We start from the raw sequence: 25080 nt of genomic DNA, 5'->3' as shown, positions 1-25080 counted from the left end.
TGGCCGTGGTGACTCCCCACGCAGGCACTGGCTGTGGCACTGCAGCCCTGCAGCTGCTGCAGGCGCTTCCCAGCATGATCCACGGGAGCGTGGGGGCGAGCTGGCCTGCGGAGATGCCCGTGCTGCTGCAGCACCTGGCAGGTAAAGTGTCCACAGAGGGAGAGGCTGCATGCGGAGAGGGCAGCACCGAGTCTGGCGGAGAGGATGAAGTCATGTTTGCCAGAACTTATCAGGCCAATGGCCTGAGGCTTTGGGACATGAGACACGGTGCTGGAATAGCAGCAAGAGCTTCTGATTTCTCTGGCTTTGCAGGAACAACTGTGAGAAACCTGGACATGGTGGAATGGGAGAGCCTTCTGCTGAAGGTACAGCATCCCTGTGGGGGCACACATGGATGGGACAAGCAGGCCCAGGAAAAGGGCAAGGAGGAACCTCGGAACTCCCTGCTGAGGCACTGAGTGGCACAAGCAGGTCCCAAGGCCTCAGTGCCTTCCCTGGCCACGCAGGCTGCCTGCTTGGAAGAGCTGCTCTCAGCACGTGCAGAATGACTGGGCATAAAGGCAGCTGAAGGCCAGGGCAGAAGCCTCCTCCTCGGGGGGCCTGTGCCGTTGCACTGCCTGCTCCTGGCATGTGCAGCACCCAAGGGCTTGAGTGGCTCCTGAGGGGAAGAGCGAGACGCAGTTACAGGAGGGGCCGGTGGGCAGAGGGGCAGTCGCGAGAGGGTGCTCTGCCCCGGCCATCTCCAGGGTCCCTGGGGTATGCAAAAGGTCCTGGCCAGGAACAGGGGGGCATTTACTTCATCTCCCGCTTCACCCTAGTTCTTGCGAACCTCACTGGACGTTGTTGCGAACGACGTCTGGATTATTGACCTTAGCCGGGAAATGAGCCATCAGCTGGGCTGCTCTCCACGCCTGTCCTGGGAAAAGGTTTGTTCCCTGTGCAGAGTTGCTGCTGTTCACGTACCCCGAGGGCTGCGGTGACAAAACCCTGGGGGGCTCCGGACAGGACTCTGGTCGGCGATGCTGCTCTGCTCCGTGCCTGGTTTTGCCCCTGCCCTCTCTCTTTGCCCAGGAAGGGGCTTTTGCCCCTCCAGGCTAAGCTGGTCCTGGGGCCAGTCTGGCCAGCAGCTGCTGTTGGTGCTGCGGGTGCCTTGGCGTGTGCTGGCACCGTGGGGCTGCCATGGGCTGGCCCTGTCCTGCCAGGCTGGGCTGTCACTGCAGCTGGGGCTTGGCCTCTTCTCTTGCAGAGGTTCCTGTACAAGGCACTCGGCACAGCCCTGGCAGCTTGCGGGAGTCCCCGCTTCGTACAAGAGCAGACCCTGGGGCACCTGCAAAGTGCAAACTTCCTGGAGCTGTGAGAGGCGCAGGTGAGGGTTCCTCTTGTTGTGCTGCGTGTCCTGGGGCTCAGGGGCTCCGTGTGCCATGCTCTGGCCCTGCTGCATTTCTGTTCACTACCATTACCTCAGGAAAGCTCCCTGGCCAGTGGAGCTGGCCAGGGCTGGTCACTGTGGTGAGAGTGACTCCCCATTTTTGCTGCGTTGTAGGGAATGGTTTCAGTTGTGCCCCGCTGTACTGAGAGGCACTTTCAGCTGGCCTTGTCATCTGTTGAGCGGTTCCTGGGCACCTGCAAAGAGAGGTGCAAGCAGAGGGTGAGCGGGGACCTTTTGCCAGGAGCTCTGCATGGGCAGGCGGCGGGTTCTGGGTATCCCAGGGCTGTGGGTGGCCCCTTGTTCCTGCCCGGCTTTGCCAGGGCTTGAGGCGCTGCAGTCGGGAGAGGGCCAGCGGCCGTGGTGATGCCGGTGACCTTGTGCCTGTGTCTTGCTCCTGCAGCGAGGCAGCATCTTCCAAGACTTTGGCTCCTTGGTGGGACTGCTGGGGCCTCTGACGTGTGAGGAGTCAGCCGCAGCCCATCGGCGGGCAGTGACCTGCGTCTGCCGCCTTCTCCAGAGAGCTGGTGATAGGAATAGGCAGGGCTGCCCCTGCTGCTGCCTGGGGGAAGGAGCCCAGCACCAGGCCCTGTCCCCCTGTGCCGTAGCACCTTGTCCAGCTTGCAAAGATACTGTGTTGCCTTGGGGGACCCTGGCTTTGTGTGGCCTTTGCTGGCCTCCCTCATGTCCTCGCTCAGCACCCAGGGATCCGTAGGTTGCCTCCCCATGAACGTCACTCCCCTTTCTGATAGTTCCAGCCAAAAACATGGACGTGGCGCCATGGACCCAGGTCGCATGTCTGTCCAAGAGGCTCAGCGCCGTCACCTCTGGGTCTCTGCTGGCAACCTCCACCAACATTGCCAAGGTACCTGGCCCTCAACAAGCAGGACGGGGACCATGATATGTTTGTGTGCACGTGTGTGTGGGAGTGCTGCTCTCAGGACACATGTTTTGCATCTGAGCAACTTCTGTGGTGCACTCACTTGTGTTTCTGATTTCTCCCCAGCTTGTGTGCAAACATTTCCCACAAGGCCAGGCCACAGGCTTCATGAACAGCATCGTGGAGAACCTGCTGTGTGACAGGCCCATGTGCATGTGGGCTGTGAGTCCATGGACACTCATCTTCCTGGGGGATTGTGTTGAGAAGATATTCCAGGAGGAGGTGAGAGAGACATTTTTTAGGTTTGCCTTTGGCTGTTCTCTGAGGTAGTGTGTTGGCCCCGAGGCACCACGGTGAAAGGACGCACCGAGCCTTTCTTTCTCGCCCATCTCCTTTCAGGTGCCTGAGTGCATGTCTATCCCTTGCACGTGCCTGTGGAGCACCCAGCAGAGCACTCCCCGGTGCATGGTGCTGCGAGCGATGGTCCTGCTGTGCCGCTCTCACCAAGAGCCGGTGCTGGGCAGCCTCCTGCAGACACTGCTGCCCATGGACAGGTCTGTGCAGCCGCCCTTCCCGCTGCCGTCAGAGCCAGCCGCGGGGCTCGCCTGCGTGGACGGCCCTTTCGGCAGCCAGTGCTTTTGCCCTGCGCAAGGCTGAGCGCTGCAGCTCGTGTCCCTGTCGGGACCTGGGCACTGGCAGTCCCCGTGCGCACAAGGAGGGTGTATGGCTTCTCCAGAGGTACCTTGGGTAGCCAGGGATGTCAGCTCATGTGCTGGCATGTGTTCCTTTGCAGCAACACAGCAGAGGTGTGGAGGAGCCTGGGGAGAAGCGCCATGGGCTGCCCAATCCTGGTGCACTTAACACAGAAGTTGGGGGCAGCTGGAAAGAGCCATGGGAGCAACTGCTGCTTTGGGGAGCTGGGCAGCAGCCAGGCTGCCCTGGAGCCTCGCATGGTATGGTCAGCACCCACGGCGGCCATGCTGCTTTGCGTGTGCTTTCCAAGCGGTGCTCGAGTGCGGTGCTTGAGGGTTTCCTGCCCTTTGTGAGGGCCCGTGGTGCCTTGTGGGGTGCTGAGCTGGTGTGGTAGCAGCGTGGGGAGCTGGAACAGCTTGTGGCTGCCAGGCTGAAAGGCTCTTCCTGCAGTGAGAATTGGGGCGAGTAAAAGCCCCTGACTGTCAGGGGGATGTGGTCTGTGGGCAATGGCCTTGTTTTACCAGGCGGTTCTTGGTTGAATTTCTCTGTAGATCACTCGCGCCCTCTGTGAGGTGGTGTCAGCGCTGAGAAGCGACACTCTGGTTCGGCGCCTGCTTCCTCAGCTGCTTCCAAACCTCCTGGAGCAGCTCAGTGAGACGCTGGGGGAGGAAATGGAAGTGTCCCTTGGAGAGCTGATGAGGAGTGACCCACCGGGCAGGTGAGGAGCAGCAGGGGCAGAATCTGTGTGTGCAGCCCATGGCCTTGCAGGAGCACCTGCCTATTGCCCTGGTGCTGGGCTGCCTCTGTGGTAGGTGGGACTGGGCTCTGTAGGGCAGCGCACTGGGCACTGGACCATTTCTGCACCTCAGCTGAGTGTTGCGGCTGGAGTCCATCATGGGGCTGTGCTAAAAAGCAGCTTCCCACAAAGTATTGTACCTGGAGCTTTCCTTGGCTTCTCCCTGCAGCCTGTTTGTGGAGGCGCTCGAGCTGGTGCCGACCAAGAGCCTGGAGCACCGGTGGCTGCGGCTGCTGCGGGAGCAGGGAGCGTGGGCGTCATTGACAGCATCCCAGGCCAGCGTGTGTCTCCTGGCGAGGTGCGAGCCCCTGGCGGGGGCCGTGCTGGAGGAAGGGCTGCCGGGATCTGGGGCCTGCCCCGAGCTCTGCTCCAGTGCGAGCGGTGTCTGCACCGGGGTGGGCGCAGCTGGGAGCGGTGCCGCGGGGCTGTGCTGTGTGAGCACGTGCTACAAGGCTGTTGGTGCTCTGTGCGCAGTGTGCTGCTGCGCGCGGAGCAGGTCCCGTAGCGCCTGGTGCAGCAGCTCTTCAGCTGGCTGCGTTCCCGCTCGGCGAACCTGCGGCTCACAGCCACCGCGTTCTGTGCCGAGGTGAGGCATCCGCGGGGCGAGGGGGCTCGCAGAGCTTCCTGCATCTCAACCAGGGTGAGGGGTGCTCCATGCTAGCACTCACATGTCTTGATTGCAGCTCATGAAGGACCAGCTAGTGAGGGAGAGGAAGATCGTGACACCCCTCCTAGAGACGCTGGCAGAGCGATCGCGCGACCCTGTCAGCAGTGTGAGTCGAATGGCCGTGAGGGACCTGGGCAACGTGGCCACAGGAGCACCCACCAAGGTGAGGCAGCCTCTGATGGGCTTTGAGCACAAGCTGAGTTGGGAAGGAGCGCGGAGGTGCTCGAGGAGCCGAGGCAGGTGCAGGGCTGTGCTGAGGCAATGCCCTGGCATCAGGGCTCTCCCCTGGGCTTGCTCTAGAAAGCGCTGCCACTGGCGCCACAGCGAAGAGTAGCGCTGAGAGACAAGAGCTCATGTGCGTGTCGCTCTGCAGCTGCAGAGGCACTGGGCCGCGGCGGTGAGAGCGCTGCTCAGGGGCCTGGAGGACGTGGGCAGCCTGGAGGTGGCTACGGAGAGCCTGGTGGCACTGACGAAGGTGCTGGGATGGCTGGAGGCGAGGGCCGTGAGCGCTGCCTTTGGAGAGATGGCCAGGAGCTGCCGGGCACTCTGGGGGGTGGTAAGTGGAGCCGCTGGCTCTCTGTGGGCAGGCGGGAGCCCACACGGGTTGCCGTCCCCCGTGGGCTGCTGTTGGCAGGGGGCAGCCGCCGCCAGCCCTGTGGGCAGCACCGCGTGGGTGCCAAGCACTGTGTGCTAGCAGCCTGCCCAACAGTCTTTCTCATCACAGGAGGAAGAGGAACTGCGCTGCTCGGCCTTCGGCCTCTACGGCGCTGTGGCCTCCTCTGATTCGGGGAGGAGGTTGTTTTTCAGCACGGAGGTGGAGGAGGCCTTTCTCAGCCTAGTGCTGCATCTTCGGGACCCGTCCCCAGCTGTGTGCAATGTAAGAGCCCCAGGCACCCCACAGAAAGCCCCGTGGAGCTGGCTGAGCCATGGGGGCACTCGCTCCCTTCTGCATGGGGCTGCAGGAGTCTCCATGGGCCCTGGGTGATGCTGCCCTGCTGGCAAGGTTCCTTCCTCAGTGCCCGGGCAGGTGCAGAGCATCCTCATGACAGGGCCCGGGGCTCTTTTGCAGGTGTGCAAGGTGGCCTTGCATCTGTGCGCCCCGTTTCTGGGATCAAAGAGGCTGCGGAGGCGTCTCAACATGAGCGTTGGGCTGAGCGCAGACAAGATGCAGGACGAGGTCTGCAGACACCTGGTGAGTGAGCTGTGTGCTGGGGCTGTGTCCCTGTGCTGGCCGCCCACCCCGTGACTCCCACATCACGGGGTCATCCCGGTACTGGCCATGGGTGGGCAGGCGATTGGGCAGAGGGGAGCAAAGGGGGCTGTTGGAGACAGGGATGAGCTCCCGCTGCCTGCACTGTGTGTTGTCGCAAGCCCAAGACTGCCCCGCGCTGTTGGAGCAGCTCCTGAGCACATCTTGGAGCTGCTGCTTGGGAAGCCACCAGGCGCAACAGGCGGCAGCCGTCCACGTCCTGGGTGAGTAGCAGCGGGGTGCTGAGGCGCTGCTCCTGGCCAAGGCTCCAGGTTGGGTTCAGGGCCCGTCTCTGGGGCAGCTCGAGGCTGTGGCCATGCCCGTGCCCTGGTGGCCATGTCCCCGTGCCAGGCCTGCTCCAGGACACAGCGCCAGCCACGTGGCTAGAGCAGTGGGGCCTGTCTAGTGAGGTGCCCAGAGGTTCCATGGGTGCCAAAAGCCAGGGGGCTCGGGGATGGGATCTTGTGTGGCCCTGGGTTTGTGTCAGGGAAGACACCCCATCTGGGCACCACGGGGCATCAGGGCCTTGTTCCCACGCTGCTCCCCTCAACATCAGTGTCTTTGCAGCTCACTGGAGGCCGGAGCACGTGGAGGAGCCCCGTGCTCGACGGGAAGTAGCTGCAGAGCTCTGCGCCGGGGGAGGCCAGCAGCACAGAGCAGGAGGGAAATAAATCTCTGTCCCTGCGGGGAGGCACTGTCCGTGCATGTGAGACTGTGTGCGGTGTGGCAATAACCCTGGTCCTGCCTCCCTGGGGATGTGGGCCCTGCGTAATACTGCCTGGGGACAGTGGAGAGCAGAGGGACTGGAGGGAAGGGGTTTGCAGGCACTGAGCTTAGTGGGTCACTGCCAGGTGCCTCGGGACACCAGGGTCACTGGGAGCACTGGGAAGAACCTGGGGGCCCCAGTGAAGGATCCCAAAGCAAAGCCAGCTCCGCTCTCCGCCAGCAGCAGCCCATGGCAGCGGATGAGCGGATCTGCTGCCCCACAGCCCTGCTCTGCTGCACTGCTGGCCTGGCACAGCTGCAGGCACGAGGGAGAAGCCCCTGCCGCACGGTTTGTCGGTGCCAGCAGCGTGCGGGCAGAGCTGCGCAGCCCCTCTGCGGCACCAGGAGGCTCCATCATTGCCAGAATGGAAACAAAACCACCCAGCCTGTCCCAGCCTTCCTCAAAGCACTTGCCAAGGACATTCTCTGCGCCCACAAGTTCCCACAACCCACGGTGGGACTGGAAGGCCCAGCAGCAACCGGCTGTTGTCACTCATGTGCCATTGCACAGCAGTCAGAGGTGGCCTATTCACAGGCAGGCACATCACTGCAGAGCACAGGGTGAAATAAAACCCCCAGGCCACCAACAGGCACTTCCAAATGCCGTTTTCAAACCTGCATCAACAAGTCCCCTGCTTGGGAACGGGAGGCTGCCACAAAAGCACTTCCAGAAGGAAACTGCTCAGCCGTTTCCTGTTTCTCGTTTGTGTTTTGGGGAAACAGGCATTGCCAGAGCAATACTGTCTCAAAGTAGCTTTTCCCACGCCGAGCAGATCAGACAGCTATGGGTGGAGAAGTTTGCTCTAAATCAAGAGCGTCTCCTTTGAGCTGTTCTTCAGCTCAGCTACAAGAAGGTGTTGAAACATAATCAGGAATGATTTTCTTGAGAAGATGGAGCACAAAAGCACTGCTGGGGTTCCTTCCAGTGCTACTGGTACCTTCTCACTGGCTTTGATGAGAGAGCAGTAAGGCCATCCCCATGAGCTGCCCAGAGCTCCCCTCTCCCAGGATGGGCTCAGCCGATTCCCTGTGGAACAAGGCTGTTCTTCTCCAATCCAGGCCTTTCTAGAAATACTCCAGAAAACATTCCCCCTGCTCTCATCAAGGGAGTGAAGGTTTGCAGGGCCACCTATCTTCCCTTTGCTCTTTTCCAGCACTCATTGAACACAGAGGAGCAAAAGGAGGAAGGCTGAGCAGGGTCTTGGCATATGCAAGTCTTTCGGCTCAGAGCCGAAGAAAATCCATTCCCCCAGTTTGGTGTGATGGCACACCAGTGTGTCAGTGTGTCCTTCTGGTTGAGCTCTGGGTAAGGGAGCTGGGACATTGGCTCACCAGGCAACAGGGTCCTCCAGCCTTCTGGAATGGCCAACAATTGGGCTACAAAGGGCTCGAAATATTCAGGGAGGTAATCTTTGGACCTGCGTAACCTAATTCTTTGTTTTCTTCTTTCAATACTGAGTGACGTGTTTGCCTCCCTTGGCTAGTGCTGGGGAAAAGAGCCTTGCAGACCATCTAGCTCCCCTTCAAATGCTTGGAGGAACTGGGCAGAAGCTTGATCATATTGGAGCGGAGAGAGCACTGCAATCTGCTCTCAGTAGTCTTAGGGGCATCTCAAGGGAGGATGCTTTTTGTCACTGTGAGGCAGCATGAGGTATGGCAGGAACAGCATTGCTACTGTCTATTAATAGTGTGATAATCAAAGGCAAAGAAAACAAGACACACGCACACAAAAAAGGAGAGAAACCGGGGCAGCACTGGCTCCCATCACCCTCAACTACCACCAAACAGGAGTGTTGCGCGTCTATGCACAGTGCATGGCTCTGATTAGAGAATGGCAGTGATTGTAGGGAAGTTCAGACAAGCTCGTACTTCCAAAAATCACTCGCTTCTCATTGAATGTGTCCAACTTGAAGGGGGTCCTGGGTGAGAGCAAACTGCATGGCTGCTCATAGCTGCAGTTGGAAGTGAATTTGTATTGTCTTGGATGCCATGGCATATGCAAACCTCTCTGGTAAAGGAAGGGCTGAGCTGGGCACGGAACGCGAGTCTCCAGCCACGTGCTCCATGGTGCAGTTTCCTCCAAAGGCTGTAGGTGAAATCTGGAAATGTCCCATCTTTGCTGGTGCTTCCCTCCCCTTCCTTTGAGAGGATAGGGGCAAAGCACCCGCGGTTTCTAGGCGCACTTGAAAAGCCAAAGGAATGCAGTGCTTAGTCTCTGCTGAGAATTCAGGTTAGAGGGGCTGAGACAGCTGAGCTTGCAAGCAAATAAAGGGGGAGAGGGAATAGCTGCAGGTAATGAGTGCAGCCTCTCTCATCTTTGCAGAAAGCAAAAAATCCAAGTGACACGGAGGGCTCCAGTTGTGTCGTGGGTTCAGAGCCTTGAAGAGCCTCCAGCCCATCGTGACCTATTTTGGCAGAGGCTCTTTGGCAAAGCGTAGGAAGGGGAGAAACCTCTTCCACTGACTGTGGCAGCCATGCTGCATGGGCAAAATCACTTGGTGTGCCTCTCCTGCTGGCCATAACCTTGAGCTGTCTGCAAAGCCTTTGTCCAAAGCAGAGCAGAGCCAAGGGAAGCAGGTAGAGAGCACGCTGTCATTGTGCTGCCCATGGGAGCGAGAGCTTTAGGTGGGGAAGGGCAGAATGGTGCCTCTCTTGGTGCCGTCTCCGTGCTGTGCTGGAGGCAGCTTTCCTGCTCTCAGCAGAGAAGTGGGTGGTGGCAGGGGGCTGAGGAAGAGGCGACCCGACCTGTGCAAGCTTGGCTTCCTGCAGTAACGCTCCGAGGCTGCCCAATAGAGAGGCCTCTCATTTACGTCGTTTCAGCATTTTAGAGCTCTCGTTTGGATGGTATTCCTGGTGCCTTGACTCATGGTAGCTCTATGAGCCCTTTTTGGGCCTGGAATTGACGGACCCTCTTCTCACATGAGGTTGAGAAATCCTGCCTATACCCAAGCATCATTGCACAGTGTTCTTTTCATCCAGCAAAGCTGTCATTTCCAAATTCTAACCTCCATTTATAAAATTAATGTAATTCTAATTAATTTAATCCTGACATTTAGAAATCAATTCTAATATTACAATACAACCTCTTCTCCTAAGAGTACATTTTTGTACTCGTCAGAGTTGGAGAGGGACTAGCGCTGATTGAAGATCCATTAAATCTAGCTTCTCCACTAGTAACTAGTATTTTGTGTAATGCCTTTCACGTCATTCTCTTCTCTTTCATGCTCTCATATCCTTCACTGTAACCCTCAAAGTCCTTTGGGCATAGTGTAAAGAGCGCCGTAATTATTCAATTGGAATATCATTCTTGTAGGTGTGTTAAGACATCCCTGTATCCTCCTGCTCCTTGCCCCAGGGGCTTGCTTAGGAGCAGTTTTTACGTAGCCGATAGCCAAGAAGGAACAAAGGAACACACACGAGAGTGTAACTTAAGAACAACACCAGTCATTTTTATTTAGAAAACATAAGGGACTACTTAGAAACGGATGGGGGAAAAAATAAAAAACAAAACAGAAGAAACAAGAGTTTTCTGGAGGTGGCTGAGGCAGCAGTGCTGGGGAAGGGCAGGTTGGGTGCAGATGTTCAGAGGCTGGCATGTTGCAAGAGGGTGTGAGGTCGCCGTAGCAGAGGGAAAGCCTTGCTCCCTACTGGCAGCAGGAGCGATAGCGCTTCTTCGGCGGGAGCTGTTCAAGACACCTTTCCTCTTGAGACTGCGCCATAGGTGTGGGAGGGGAGGAGGGGGAAGCGAGGCTCCTCTTGCGATTGTCTTTTGGCGTCTGCTTCTGGCTGCTGCCTGATGCTGCTCCCAGCTCAGGAGGAGGGTGCTCGGTGTCTCTGTTGGCCACGCTCGATAGCACATTGTCTGGCAGAGCAGGACTATTGGGTGTGCTGCAGCCGCTGTCTTGAGTGTGTGCTGAGGGAGAAAATGTCCCGTGAAAGGCCTGTGCCTTAGACGTGCCAGCAGCTCCCATTGCATCCGTGGCCTCAAGCAGACAGCAGTGCTCTGGTGGGAGTGGAGTGCTATTTTTCACCTGTGCGGCCCTTTCTTTGTCACGACGCACCTCGATATACATCTTCCTGTTGGGGGGTAACAGCCTTGGTCTGTTCTTGGTGGAGATTGCAAGCAGCAAGTCAGTAATGCAGATTTGGACAAACTCGTCATTTTCCAAGAGCTCTTTGAATTCTTCAGAATTTTCCTGGAAATCCTCATTGCAGTAGCAAGGGAAGTTCAGTGGCTTGTTTTCTGTGGGAAAAGGGTCGGTCTCGTGAGCCGATGTGCCATGTGCATGCTTGGGAGAGGCCTGTGCTTCTGAAAGAGCTGGGGGTGTCAGATCCCCAGACTCTTCTAATTCTTTTTGGGAGATTTCCTCCAAATCCTCAATGTAGTAGAAGGCGATGTTGGTGGGGGCATTGCCTGTGTGATCGGGATGCGTTTTGGGAGGCAATGTGCCATGTGTGTCCTTGGGAGGGCCCGGTGCTTCTGGCAAAGATGTGGGTGTCAGATGGCAGGGCTCTTGTGGAGCTGGCGCCTGGAGGCAGTGGTCAGCCCCTGCGGTGGAGCTGCAGCTGGGCTGCTGCCCCTCATGGGCAGCACAGAGAGGTGCAGGCGCGGGTGCTGGCTGCAGCTCTTGCATGGAGGTGCCGCTGGCGGGCGGGCTGTCCGTCAGCAGAGGAGCAGAGGAGCTCTCGCTTGGCTCCTGCTCCTGCTCTGCAGGGCAGGCACACATGCTGTCGCCTGCTGCACCTCGGCCGCTGCACTGCGTTTGCTCAGCGCTTGCTTTAGCCAGGCCGCTTGTCTCTTGGAAGGCTCTTGCTGACTTGAGATAGGAAGAGAAAGAAGTAGTTATCCTTTAAAGAAGGAAGGGCAAAGTAGCCATGCTCCAGCTTATGGAGGAAACGGTGTCGAAGCACAAGCGCTGTCCAGGGAGACTGCAGGTTCCAGAGCAAACATTCCGCCAGAGCCGCTGGCAACCAGCTGCGGGGGCCAAGCAGCCCTTTGAGCCTTGAAAGTCACAAACACAGAGCCACGGGTGTGACACCTTTGCGCCGTGCCATCCCTGAGCAACGGCCTCTCCAGTAGGATGGAGGTTGCTCCCAGCCACAGCAAGTGCTTTGCCTCCGAAGGCACCTCTGTCAGTTCTGCAACGAGAGCTCTCTGCTGTGTTTTGTTTCAAAAGGCCAGTCCAGCTCCCTACTGCAGGACTGAAAGTTACACCTGAGCGTGTCTAAGGGATTTGTCTAAGGGCAGCTTAACCTTTAGCTTCAGTGCTTCCATATTTCATTGACTGAACACAATTCTATAAGAAACCTATCTAGCTTCCAGCGAGAGAGAACACGCCCTAGGTATGCAATGCGCTGGAAGGAAAAAAAAGGGACTGCGTCTTCTTTGAAGCCACCCTTGCCCCTCAGTGTGTCCAGTGGAAAGAGAGGAGGATTGAAGCACACGAAAGCACATGCCCTTTCGCTGTGCTCTCCCTAACACAGGACTGAGGAGGCAGGAGGATGCTGTTGAATTACCATTTTGGCCTTTCTAGAAATGCTCCAGAAATATTCCTGCTGCTCTCATATCTCTGTCAGTTACTCACCAGGGTTATGGCTGTGGTTAGCAGTGTGGCAGGATTCAATGGAGTGAAGGTTTGCAGGGCCACCTATCTTCCCTTTGCTCTTTTTCAGCACTCATTGAACACAGAGGAGCAAAAGGAGGGAGACTGAGCAGGGTCTTGGCATATGCAAGTCTTTCAGCTCAGAGGCTAATAAAATCCATTCCCCCAGTTTGGTGTAATGGCACGTGTCCAGTGTGTCAGTGTGTCCTTCTGTTTGAGCTCTGGGTAAGGGAGCTGGGACATTGGCTCACCAGGCAACAGGGTCCTCCAGCCTTCTTGAATGGCCAGCAATTGGGCTACAAAGCACTCCTGAAATATTCAGGGAGGTAGTGTTTGGACCTGCGTAACCTAATTCTTTGTTTTCTTCTTTCAATACTGAGTGACGTGTTTACCTCTCTTGGGCTAGTGCTGGGGAAAAGACCCTTGCAGACCATCTAGCTCCCCTTCAAATGCTTGGAGGAACTGGGCAGAAGCTTGATCATATTGGAGCGGAGAGAGCACTGCAATCTGCTCTCAGTAGTCTCAGGGGCATCTCAAGGGAGGATGCTTTTTGTCACTGTGAGACAGCATGACGTATGGCAGGAACAGCATTGCTACTGTCTATTAATAGTGTGATAATCAAAGGCAAAGAAAACAAGACACATGCACACAAAAAAGGAGAGAAAATGGGGCAGCACTGGCTCCCATCACCCTCAACTACCACCAAACAGGAGTGTTGTGCATCTATGCACAGTGCATGGCTCTGATTAGAGAATGGCAATGAATGTAGGGAAGTTCAGACAAGCTCGTACTTCCAAAAATCACTCGCTTCTCATTGCATGTGTCCAACTTGAAGGGGGCTCTGCGTGAGAGCAAACTGCATGGCTGCTCATAGCTGCAGTTGGAAGTGAATTTGTCTTGTCTTGGATGCCATGGCATATGCAAACCTCTCTGGTAAAGGAAGGGCTGAGCTGGGCACTGAGTGCGAGCCTCCAACCACTTGCTCCATGGTGCAGTTTCCTCCAAGGGCTGCAGGTGAAATCTGGAAATGTCCCATCTTTGCTGGTGCTCCCTTCCCCTTCCTTGAGAAGATAGGAGCAAAGGGCCAGCGGCTTCTAGGTGCACTTGAAAAGCCAAAGGAATGCAGTACTTAGTCGCTTAGTGCTTAGACGCAATGCTTAAGCAATGATACACAAATATATATTTAAACAACAACAAAAATAACAATATAATAAACAATAACAAGAAAAATAACAACAATATAGTAAACAATAACAACAATAAAACCAACAACAATATTAACAACAATAAATGCTAATATCAAAGTGTATAGAGAAAAATACACAGAAGAAGTTAGTGCTGGTGTCCCTGTGCCGAGAACTTGCCGGCAGCAGCCAGGGTGAAGGGGAGCTTGGCCTGCAAGGGAAAAGGAGGCGTGAGCAGGGCCGAGGAGCGGCTCGGGTGCTCCCGTGGAGCAGAGGCTCTTTGGCGGCTGCGCGGGCTCTTTGGCAGCAGCGCTGCCGTCATTGGTGCCCTGGCAGAGGCTTGGCGTGGCCAGCGCAGCCCAGACGCTGGCAGAGGGGCTGAGGCAGCAGGTGCCCAGGCCTTGGGCGCTCCTGCGCCCTGTGCAGCTCTGCCCCGGCGCCGCAGCCCGCCAGAGCGCCCGCACACCTGGGCCAGGCTCCCGCGCCGCTGCTCCCCAAAGGCAGCGCGGAGCAGCGCCAAGGGGCCGGGCACAGCCCCAGCTCTGCCCGTGCAGCCGGCAGCAGGGGCCATACCTGGGGGCTGCACACAGAGCTCTCCCAGTCCATGGACTCGTCTGCACTGCAGCCAACCAGGCCATTGTTCCCCATCATCTGGAAGAGAGCAGGAGACCTTGGTGGGGATGGTGCGTGGGGAAGAGGAAGGATAGGGCGTCCAGTGGCTGCAATGACTGTACCTGGCTGCTGCCATAACTGAGCCACTCCATTGGCTCCGACTCGTTCCCTGACAGCGCCCCATCCATATGTGGAGCCTGTAAGAGAGAAGGAAGCATTTGCAGGACAGATCACAGAGGTGGGGGGCTCTGGCCCCACGGTTCCTCTTGCAGCGGGAAGCAGGAAAGTGGAAAGGGGCCATCTTGAGCCCCAGTTTTCCCTGCACAGCTGGCAGCATGGGCAATACCTGGAGGGTGCAGGTTGAACTCTCCCATTCCATGGGCTCCTCGTCATTGCAGGCGACATGATTGAGGGTGCCCCAATTCTGGAAGAGAGCAGGAGAGCTTGTGGGGACGGTCATGGTGGCAGCGCTGGCTCTGTGCGCGGGGCCTCGTGTCCCCTGCGTGCGCGGGTCAGGCGGTGCACAGAGCCAGGGCGCCAGGCTCAGGCAGCAGCCCCTGAGACCTTGGCCGCTCCTGGCCCTGGCACAGCTCTGCCCCAGCACCCAGGCCTGCCAGAGCTCCCTGCCACCTCTGCCACCAGCCCTGCGGCTGCTCTCGCAGAGCCAAGCGCCAGCCGTCCCCGCGCAGCCTCTGCCTGCACGCACAGTACCTGCACTGAGCTCTCCCATTCCATTTCTTCGACTTCACATGTATCCATTTTTTAACTTTCCTGAGTCTGCAACAGAATGGAATTGTTTACATTTGCAGCCATGAGCACCAAGTGTCGCGTGGTGGCTTTGTGGCCTCCCCTGGGAGGCATCGCGCAGGCTGCCCTGCAGCCCCGCAGCTCCCCTGCATCTTGTGGGCACCACGGGTGGCCCCTGGTGCTGCGCGGCCCTGCTGCTCACCTGGCCTTGCTGCTGTGTGGCCAGCACTGGGGCCACTGTGAGGCGCAGCCCTGGGAAGCATCCGTGTTCCCGTGGTGATAACTGCCCCTCCGGGATGTTCCACTGCTGCGTGGGGGGAGGAGGGCAGCGGCAGGGGCCAGGGGGGCTGCCGTGAGGAAGGGTCTGCGTGTGCTGGACTCCCCCTGGCACTGCTGAGCCTGGCGAAAGAGAGCAGTGCGTGGCCTTGGGCTTGCTGGGTGCCAAGGAGGGCTCCTCACGCAGCCCCATGGTGCTGCTGGCGGCTGCCTGCCCAGAGGCCGGGCTCCACTTGGGGCTCTGCTTCCACCCCTGCAAGCAGCCTTGAACGCCTTGCTCTTTCTTCCCTGCTCCACTCCTGCCCTTACAGCCCCACGAACTAGAGAAAGTTTTGTTTTCCATGGTTGAGACGTGTTCCTTGGTAGCGCAATGAGCGCAAAGGGCCGTTGTGTCCCGGGGCCAGGTGTGCATGTCCTCAGCAGAGCCCTTGCGAGTTGGTGGTGTCCTGGGAGCCCCAGGTGCGCTGCTGGGCTCCTTCTCTTGTCCTGCCGTGCACCTTGCAGGCGCCATGTGCTGTGGCTGAGAGCAGCCTTGGTGCGGCATCTGCACTGGTTGCCCTGCCACGGCTTCCTAGGGCTGCAGAGGGCAGAGCAGGCACAAATGTGCCCTCAGCCGCAGCAGGGACCTGCAGCTGCTGCATCTCTGCCCAGCACTGGGGTAAAAGAGTCACTTCCTAACAGAGGTGAATTCCCAGCCTTTGGGAAAGGACACGCTAGGTGCCTTTGGGCAAGGTGCTGCCAGGTGTAGCCCTCCCATTGATGGAAACCCTCCAAAAGCAAGCAGTGCAACCCCTGCCACCAAAGTGCTGCAGCCCAAAGGAGAATCTTGGTGCTGGCCAAGCTTGCTTGCTGGCATGCCGCAGTGCCCCTGCGAGGCAGAGCGCAGCTGCTGGGAAGGGGCTGACGCCAGAGGTGCGCGGAGGGCTCTGGGTGGCTCCCAAGCAGCCGCAGGGCTGGTGGCACGGGGAATTGGTGGCAGGCATTTGTCTGCTGCCCTGGGAATGCTGGAGGGGAAGTGCGAAGCAGAGCAGTGTTCCCTGCAGGGAGGCACGAGCAGAGGGCTGGGCAGCGAGCTCAGCCCCGTGGCTGTGAGGGCAAGTGCTGGGAGCCCCCTTGTCTGCGCGCGTGACGCCTGCAGAGCCCAGGCGTGCGCAGTGCCCCCGTCGGCAGGAAAGGTGCTGGGAAGCCCTTGCCCCACGCAGGCTGCTTGCACAGAAGCTGCGGCTCGTCTGCCTCATGGCTGGGCCACCAGTGTCCACTTGGACAGTCCTCTCTGGGAAGGTGCTTTGTAGCTGCTTGAAGGGACAGGCTGCCTGGAATCCTGCTGACTCCTGAAGGGAAGGGGTCTCTCCTGCTCCACGGCCTCCATTCAGAGTAATTTTTCAACACTGCAGTACAAGGTCTGTCTGCAGGTGGTTGGGGTGAATGGAGGGGCTCCTGCACGCCTTCGGGTGTGCCCTGCCCATCTTACTCAGATCTTTGCCGCATGGATAGGAACAGGTGAGCTGAATCTTCCCCTGCTGCTTCTTCACCTACTCTCCATGCTCTGAAAGTCTGAGAGTTCCTGGCAGGATGATAGATGGGAGCTTTGTTCTTGACTTACTCAGCTTGGATTCTCCCAGAGGAGTTGTCCTTCCTTCTGGCCTTCCGTTGTCCTGCCTCGCATTGCTCCCTTCCCTGGGGATGGGCTCTTTTGCCACCCGACTTGCACAGTTCTCTGCTGAAGCTGCTGCAGTCAGAGGCCGGCCAGGCTGCTCTCCCGGCTGCTGCACTAGCACCCTCTCCACAGTGCTTTCTGCTGAGCTGTTTTGTAAGGCTCTTGCCTTGGAAGAGTGGATGTTGCTGTTCCAAATCCTTCTGCAGACTTTCCAGAGCATCACTGACAAAGGTCTGTGCACGCATGTCCAAATCTGAGCGGAGCTTGCTAAAGGAGCTGAGTTGCCAGCCCTCAGATCAAGGTAAGGTGGACGGAGCAGGAGATCTCCCCAGTGCTGGAGGAGCTGCTGATATCTGAGCAGGCAGGAATACAGGCATGGAAAAGCAGGGCTTTAAAGGAAGCTGCTCATTCCCATGGTTGCCCCTAACCCTCCTCGGGAAGATCAGCAGGTGTGCTTCAGATGAGTGGACAGTGTGTGGCTGGAGAACACATCCAGTGTGCGGATTGCAGAGCTCAGAGGGTTGTTCTAATCGGTGCTGAGTCTAGTTGGAGGCCTGTGGCTAGTGGTGTTCCCCAGGGGGTCAGTACTGGGTCCGGTGCTATTCACCTATTTGCTCAGTGCCTTGCAGGAGGTGACAGAGTGCCCTCTCAGCAAGTGTGCACATGAGACAAAGCTGGCCGCAGTGGCCGACACTCCTGAGAGCTGCGCTGCCTTTGAGAGGGAGCTGCAGAGGCAGGAGAGTTGGGCAGAGAGGAACCTCCTGAGACTGAAGAAAGGCAAGTGCAGGGTCCTGCACTGGGGGAGGAAATAGCTTGAGGCTCCAGTACAGATTAGGGGTGGAGCTGCTGGAAAGCAGCTCTGTGGAGAGGGGTTTGGGAGGTCTGCTTGACAACAGGTCAAGCAGGAGGCAGCAATGTGCCCTTGTGTCAAGGATGGCCAGAGGGATGCTGGCCTGCATGAGGAGGAGTGTTGGCAGCAGATGGAGGGGGCTGATCGTGCCCCTCTCCTCAGCTCTGCTCAGGCCACACCTGAACTCTTATGGGCAGAAATATTGTGGGCTCCACAGGACAAGAGGGCTGTGGAACTTGCAGAAAGTGACCAGCTTATTGCCACAAAGATGATGAAGGAACTGGAGCATCTATGTTATGAGGAAAGAGTAAGCAAGCTGGGCCTGTTTATCCTGGGGAAGACAAGAGTGACAGGGAAACTTATCAAGAGGTACAAGGAGCTGAGGCGAGGATGTAAAAAGGACAGGGCCAAACTCTTCTTGGTGGAGCCCAGCAACAGCCCAAGGGCTAGAGGGTGCAAATTGCAACACAGTTTCAATGTGTACAAATTGCAACACACTTTCAATGTGCATATGAGGAAGAGCTTTTTGCCTGTTAGGGTGACGGAGCACTGGAAGCGGGTGTTCAGCGAGGTTATGCAGGCTCCTTCTTTAGACATCTTCCAAACCCTCCTGAGTGTGATCCTGTGCAACACGCTGTAGGGTTCCCTGCTTGTGCAGGGGCGGCTTGGACTGATGATGTCGAGAGGTCCCTTCCAACGTCAAGCACTGTGTGACTGTGTGACCGGGGAGGGCTCCGTGGGCACTCAGGGCAGCAGCGATGTTGGAAGGGCAGCGGTGGGGTTTTGTCAGGCTGTAAGGCCTCTTCTCCCATGGCACAAAATTGTCACCATGAGCAGCTGGCAGATGGCCCTGCAGACAGCAGAGGGACAGAGCAGCCTCCACCGTGGTCCCCAGCACGGGGCCCTTCCTGGCAGCAGCCCATTTCTGCACCAGCCGCCTCCAGGGACACTGACCCTGTGACACGGTCCCTGAGCCTGTCCCAGCCCTGCGGGGCCCTGTGTCCCCCAGGGGCTTGGGGAGTTTGTCCCTGCATCTCCAGACCCCGTGTCCCTGGGGTGTGACAGCTTCCCTTTGCCTGTGGCTTGGGCACTGCGGGGACATGTTGTGTGCAGCACCCGGAGAGTTGAGAGCTGCCCCATGGTGGGGCTGGGTTTTTTTCCCCTTTGGGCATCCCCACCGCCACATGTGAAAGGAAGTCCCAGAAGGAACTTTTTGCTCCCCTGCCCCTGGTGCACACAGGGCTCCACACACAGACCTGTGGTGGGGATGCCTTTTGTGCCTGAGCTCACTTGGAAAAAATACGCAACATATGAACAATGATACAGGAATATATATTTAAACAACAACAAAAAAGAATAACAATAACAAAAATAACGACAACAATAACAATTACAACAACAACAACAGTAACAACAACAATATGAAAAACAGTATCAACAATATCAACATCTAAGAACTACTGTGACACTACAAAGAAAAAAATGCAATAGTCTAGGGACGGAGTCCTCGTGCCCAGCGCTTCCCAGCAGCAGCCAGGGTGAAGGGGAGCTTGGCCTGCAAGGGAAAAGGAGGCATGAGCAGGGCCGAGGAGCATCTCGGGTGCTCCCGTGGAGCAGAGGCTCTTTGGCGGCTGCGCGGGCTCTTTGGCAGCAGCGCTGCCGTCATTGGTGCCCTGGCAGAGGCTTGGCGTGGCCAGCGCAGCCCAGAGGCCAGCAGAGGGGCTGAGGCAGCAGGTGCCCAGGCCTTGGGCGCTCCTGCGCCCTGTGCAGCTCTGCCCCGGCGCCGCAGCCCGCCAGAGCGCCCGCACACCTGGGCCAGGCTCCCGCGCGGCTGCTCCCCAAAGGCAGCGCGGAGCAGCGCCAAGGGGCCGGGCACAGCCCCAGCTCTGCCCGTGCAGCCGGCAGCAGGGGCCATACCTGGGGGCTGCACACAGAGCTCTCCCAGTCCATGGACTCATCTGCACTGCAGCCAACCAGGCCATTGTTCCCCATCATCTGGAAGAGAGCAGGAGACCTTGGTGGGGATGGTGCGTGGGGAAGAGGAAGGATAGGGCCTCCAGTGGCTGCAAGGACTGTACCTGGCTGCTGCCATAACTGAGCCACTCCATTGGCTCCGACTCGTTTCCTGACAGCCCCCCATCCATATGTGGAGCCTGTAAGAGAGAAGGAAGCATTTGCAGGACAGATCACAGAGGTGGGTGGCTCTGGCCCCACGGTTCCTCTTACAGCGGGAAGCAGGAAAGTGGAAAGGGGCCAGGTTGAGCCCCAGTTTTCCCTGCACAGCTGGCAGCACGGGCAATACCTGGAGGGTGCAGGTTGAACTCTCCCATTCCATGGGCTCCTCGTCATTGCAGGCGACACGATTGAGGGTGCCCCAACTCTGGAAGAGAGCAGGAGAGCTTGTGGGGACGGTCATGGTGGCAGCGCTGGCTCTGTGCACGGGGCCTCGTGTCCCCTGCGTGCGCGGGGCAGGCGGTGCACAGAGCCAGGGCGCCAGGCTCAGGCAGCAGCCCCCGAGGCCTTGGCCACTCCTGGCCCTGGCACAGCTCTGCCCCAGCACCCAGGCCTGCCAGAGCTCCCTGCCACCTCTGCCACCAGCCCTGCGGCTGCTCTCGCAGAGCCAAGCGCCAGCCGTCCCCGCGCAGCCTCTGCCTGCACGCACAGTACCTGCACTGAGCTCTCCCATTCCATTTCTTCGACTTCACATGTATCCATTTTTTAACTTTCCTGAGTCTGCAACAGAATGGAATTGTTTACATTTGCAGCCATGAGCACCAAGTGTCGCGCGGTGGCTTTGTGGCCTCCCCTGGGAGGCATCGCGCAGGCTGCCCTGCAGCCCCACAGCTCCCCTGCATCTTGTGGGCACCACGGGTGGTCCCTGGTGCTGCGCGGCCCTGCTGCTCACCTGGCCTTGCTGCTGCGTGGCCAGCACTGGGGCCACTGTGAGGCGCAGCCCTGGGAAGCATCCGTGTTCCCGTGGCGATAACTGCCCCTCTGGGATGTTCCACTGCTGCGTGGGGGGAGGAGGGCAGCAACAGGGGCCAGGGGGGCTGCCATGAGGAAGGGTCTGCGTGTGTTGGACTCCCCCTGGCACTGCTGAGCCTGGCGAAAGAGAGCAGTGCGTGGCCTTGGGCTTGCTGGGTGCCAAGGAGGTCTCCTCACGCAGCCCCATGGTGCTGCTGGCGGCTGCCTGCCCAGAGGCCGGGCTCCACTTGGGGCTCTGCTTCCACCCCTGCAAGCAGCCTTGAACGCCTTGCTCTTTCTTCCCTGCTCCACTCCTGCCCTTACAGCCCCACGAACTAGAGAAAGTTTTGTTTTCCATGGTTGAGACGTGTTCCTTGGTAGCGCAATGAGCGCAAAGGGCCGTTGTGTCCCGGGGCCAGGTGTGCATGTCCTCAGCAGAGCCCTTGTGAGTTGGTGGTGTCCTGGGAGCCCCAGGTGCGCTGCTGGGCTCCTTCTCTTGTCCTGCCGCGCACCTTGCAGGCGCCATGTGCTGTGGCTGAGAGCAGCCTTGGTGCGGCATCTGCACTGGTTGCCCTGCCACGGCTTCCTGGGGCTGCAGAGGGCAGAGCAGGCACAAATGTGCCCTCAGCCGCAGCAGGGACCTGCAGCTGCTGCATCTCTGCCCAGCACTGGGGTAAAAGAGTCACTTCCTAACAGAGGTGAATTCCCAGCCTTTGGGAAAGGACACGCTAGGTGCCTTTGGGCAAGGTGCTGCCAGGTGTAGCCCTCCCATTGATGGAAACCCTCCAAAAGCAAGCAGTGCAACCCCTGCCACCAAAGTGCTGCAGCCCAAAGGAGCATCTTGGTGCTGGCCAAGCTTGCTTGCTGGCATGCCGCAGTGCCCCTGCGAGGCAGAGCGCAGCTGCTGGGAAGGGGCTGACGCCAGAGGTGCGCGGAGGGCTCTGGGTGGCTCCCAAGCAGCCGCAGGGCTGGTGGCACGGGGAATTGGTGACAGGCATTTGTCTGCTGCCCTGGGAATGCTGGAGGGGAAGTGCGAAGCAGAGCAGTGTTCCCTGCAGGGAGGCACGAGCAGAGGGCTGGGCAGCGAGCTCAGCCCCGTGGCTGTGAGGGCAAGTGCTGGGAGCCCCCTTGTCTGCGCGCGTGACGCCTGCAGAGCCCAGGCGTGCGCAGTGCCCCCGTCGGCAGGAAAGGTGCTGGGAAGCCCTTGCCCCACGCAGGCTGCTTGCACAGAAGCTGCGGCTCGTCTGCCTCATGGCTGGGCCACCAGGGTCCACTTGGACAGTCCTCTCTGGGAGGGTGCTTTGTAGCTGCTTGAAGGGACAGGCTGCCTGGAATCCTGCTGACTCCTGAAGGGAAGGGGTCTCTCCTGCTCCACGGCCTCCATTCAGAGTAATTTTTCAACACTGCAGTACAAGGTCTGTCTGCAGGTGGTTGGGGTGAATGGAGGGGCTCCTGCACGCCTTCGGGTGTGCCCTGCCCATCTTACTCAGATCTTTGCCGCATGGATAGGAACAGGTGAGCTGAATCTTCCCCTGCTGCTTCTTCACCTACTCTCCATGCTCTGAAAGTCTGAGAGTTCCTGGCAGGATGATAGATGGGAGCTTTGTTCTTTACTTACTCAGTTTGGATTCTCCCAGAGGAGTTGTCCTTCCTTCTGGCCTTCCATTGTCCTGCCTCGCATTGCTCCCTTCCCTGGGGATGGGCTCTTTTGCCACCCGACTTGCACAGTTCTCTGCTGAAGCTGCTGCAGTCAGAGGCCGGCCAGGCTGCTCTCCCGGCTGCTGCACTAGCACCCTCTCCACAGTGCTTTCTGCTGAGCTGTTTTGTAAGGCTCTTGCCTTGGAAGAGTGGATGTTGCTGTTCCAAATCCTTCTGCAGACTTTCCAGAGCATCACTGACAAAGGTCTGTGCACGCATGTCCAAATCTGAGCGGAGCTTGCTAAAGGAGCTGAGTTGCCAGCCCTCAGATCAAGGTAAGGTGGACGGAGCAGGAGATCTCCCCAGTGCTGGAGGAGCTGCTGATATCTGAGCAGACAGGAATACAGGCATGGAAAAGCAGGGCTTTAAAGGAAGCTGCTCATTCCCATGGTTGCCCCTAACCCTCCTCGGGAAGATCAGCAAGTGTGCTTCAGATGAGTGGACAGTGTGTGGCTGGAGAACACATCCAGTGTGCGGATTGCAGAGCTCAGAGGGTTGTTCTAATCGGTGCTGAGTCTAGTTGGAGGCCTGTGGCTAGTGGTGTCCCCCAGGGGGTCGGTACTGGGTCCGGTGCTATTCACCTATTTGCTCAGTGCCTTGCAGGAGGTGACAGAGTGCCCTCTCAGCAAGTGTGCACATGAGACAAAGCTGGCCGCAGTGGCCGACACTCCTGAGAGCTGCGCTGCCTTTGAGAGGGAGCTGCAGAGGCAGGAGAGTTGGGCAGAGAGGAACCTCCTGAGACTGAAGAAAGGCAAGTGCAGGGTCCTGCACTGGGGGAGGAAATAGCTTGAGGCTCCAGTACAGATTAGGGGTGGAGCTGCTGGAAAGCAGCTCTGTGGAGAGGGGTTTGGGAGGTCTGCTTGACAACAGGTCAAGCAGGAGGCAGCAATGTGCCCTTGTGTCAAGGATGGCCAGAGGGATGCTGGCCTGCATGAGGAGGAGTGTTGGCAGCAGATGGAGGGGGCTGATCGTGCCCCTCTCCTCAGCTCTGCTCAGGCCACACCTGAACTCTTATGGGCAGAAATATTGTGGGCTCCACAGGACAAGAGGGCTGTGGAACTTGCAGAAAGTGACCAGCTTATTGCCACAAAGATGATGAAGGAACTGGAGCATCTATGTTATGAGGAAAGAGTAAGCAAGCTGGGCCTGTTTATCCTGGGGAAGACAAGAGTGACAGGGAAACTTATCAAGAGGTACAAGGAGCTGAGGCGAGGATGTAAAAAGGACAGGGCCAAGCTCTTCTTGGTGGAGCCCAGCAACAGCCCAAGGGCTAGAGGGTGCAAATTGCAACACAGTTTCAATGTGTACAAATTGCAAGACACTTTCAATGTGCATATGAGGAAGAGCTTTTTGCCTGTTAGGGTGACGGAGCACTGGAAGCGGGTGTTCAGCGAGGTTATGCAGGCTCCTTCTTTAGACATCTTCCAAACCCTCCTGAGTGTGATCCTGTGCAACACGCTGTAGGGTTCCCTGCTTGTGCAGGGGCGGCTTGGACTGATGATGTGGAGAGGTCCCTTCCAACGTCAAGCACTGTGTGACTGTGTGACCGGGGAGGGCTCCGTGGGCACTCAGGGCAGCAGCGATGTTGGAAGGGCAGCGGTGGGGTTTTGTCAGGCTGTAAGGCCTCTTCTCCCATGGCACAAAATTGTCACCATGAGCAGCTGGCAGATGGCCCTGCAGACAGCAGAGGGACAGAGCAGCCTCCACCGTGGTCCCCAGCACGGGGCCCTTCCTGGCAGCAGCCCATTTCTGCACCAGCCGCCTCCAGGGACACTGACCCTGTGACACGGTCCCTGAGCCTGTCCCAGCCCTGCGGGGCCCTGTGTCCCCCAGGGGCTTGGGGAGTTTGTCCCTGCATCTCCAGACCCCGTGTCCCTGGGGTGTGACAGCTTCCCTTTGCCTGTGGCTTGGGCACTGCGGGGACATGTTGTGTGCAGCACCCGGAGAGTTGAGAGCTGCCCCATGGTGGGGCTGGGTTTTTTTCCCCTTTGGGCATCCCCACCGCCACACGTGAAAGGAAGTCCCAGAAGGAACTTTTTGCTCCCCTGCCCCTGGTGCACACAGGGCTCCACACACAGACCTGTGGTGGGGATGCCTTTTGTGCCTGAGCTCACTTGGAAAAAATACGCAACATATGAACAATGATACAGGAATATATATTTAAACAACAACAAAAAAGAATAACAATAACAAAAATAACGACAACAATAACAATTACAACAACAACAACAGTAACAACAACAATATGAAAAACAGTATCAACAATATCAACATCTAAGAACTACTGTGACACTACAAAGAAAAAAATGCAATAGTCTAGGGACGGAGTCCTCGTGCCCAGCGCTTCCCAGCAGCAGCCAGGGTGAAGGGGAGCTTGGCCTGCAAGGGAAAAGGAGGCGTGAGCAGGACCGAGGAGCATCTCGGGGGCTCCCGTGGAGCAGAGGCTCTTTGGCGGCTGCGCGGGCTCTTTGGCAGCAGCGCTGCCGTCATTGGTGCCCTGGCAGAGGCTTGGCGTGGCCAGCGCAGCCCAGAGGCTGGCAGAGGGGCTGAGGCAGCAGGTGCCCAGGCCTTGGGCGCTCCTGCGCCCTGTGCAGCTCTGCCCCGGCGCCGCAGCCCGCCAGAGCGCCCGCACACCTGGGCCAGGCTCCCGCGCGGCTGCTCCCCAAAGGCAGCGCGGAGCAGCGCCAAGGGGCCGGGCACAGCCCCAGCTCTGCCCGTGCAGCCGGCAGCAGGGGCCATACCTGGGGGCTGCACACAGAGCTCTCCCAGTCCATGGACTCGTCTGCACTGCAGCCAACCAGGCCATTGTTCCCCATCATCTGGAAGAGAGCAGGAGACCTTGGTGGGGATGGTGCGTGGGGAAGAGGAAGGATAGGGCCTCCAGTGGCTGCAAGGACTGTACCTGGCTGCTACCATAACTGAGCCACTCCATTGGCTCCGACTCGTTTCCTGACAGCCCCCCATCCATATGTGGAGCCTGTAAGAGAGAAGGAAGCATTTGCAGGACAGATCA

This window comes from Tinamus guttatus, unplaced genomic scaffold (genome assembly GCF_059628265.1).
Source record: "Tinamus guttatus ecotype Peru unplaced genomic scaffold, ASM5962826v1 Tinamus_guttatus_pri_ptg000279l, whole genome shotgun sequence".
Lineage (NCBI taxonomy): Eukaryota > Metazoa > Chordata > Aves > Tinamiformes > Tinamidae > Tinamus > Tinamus guttatus.
Note: the sequence above shows the minus strand (reverse complement) of the source record.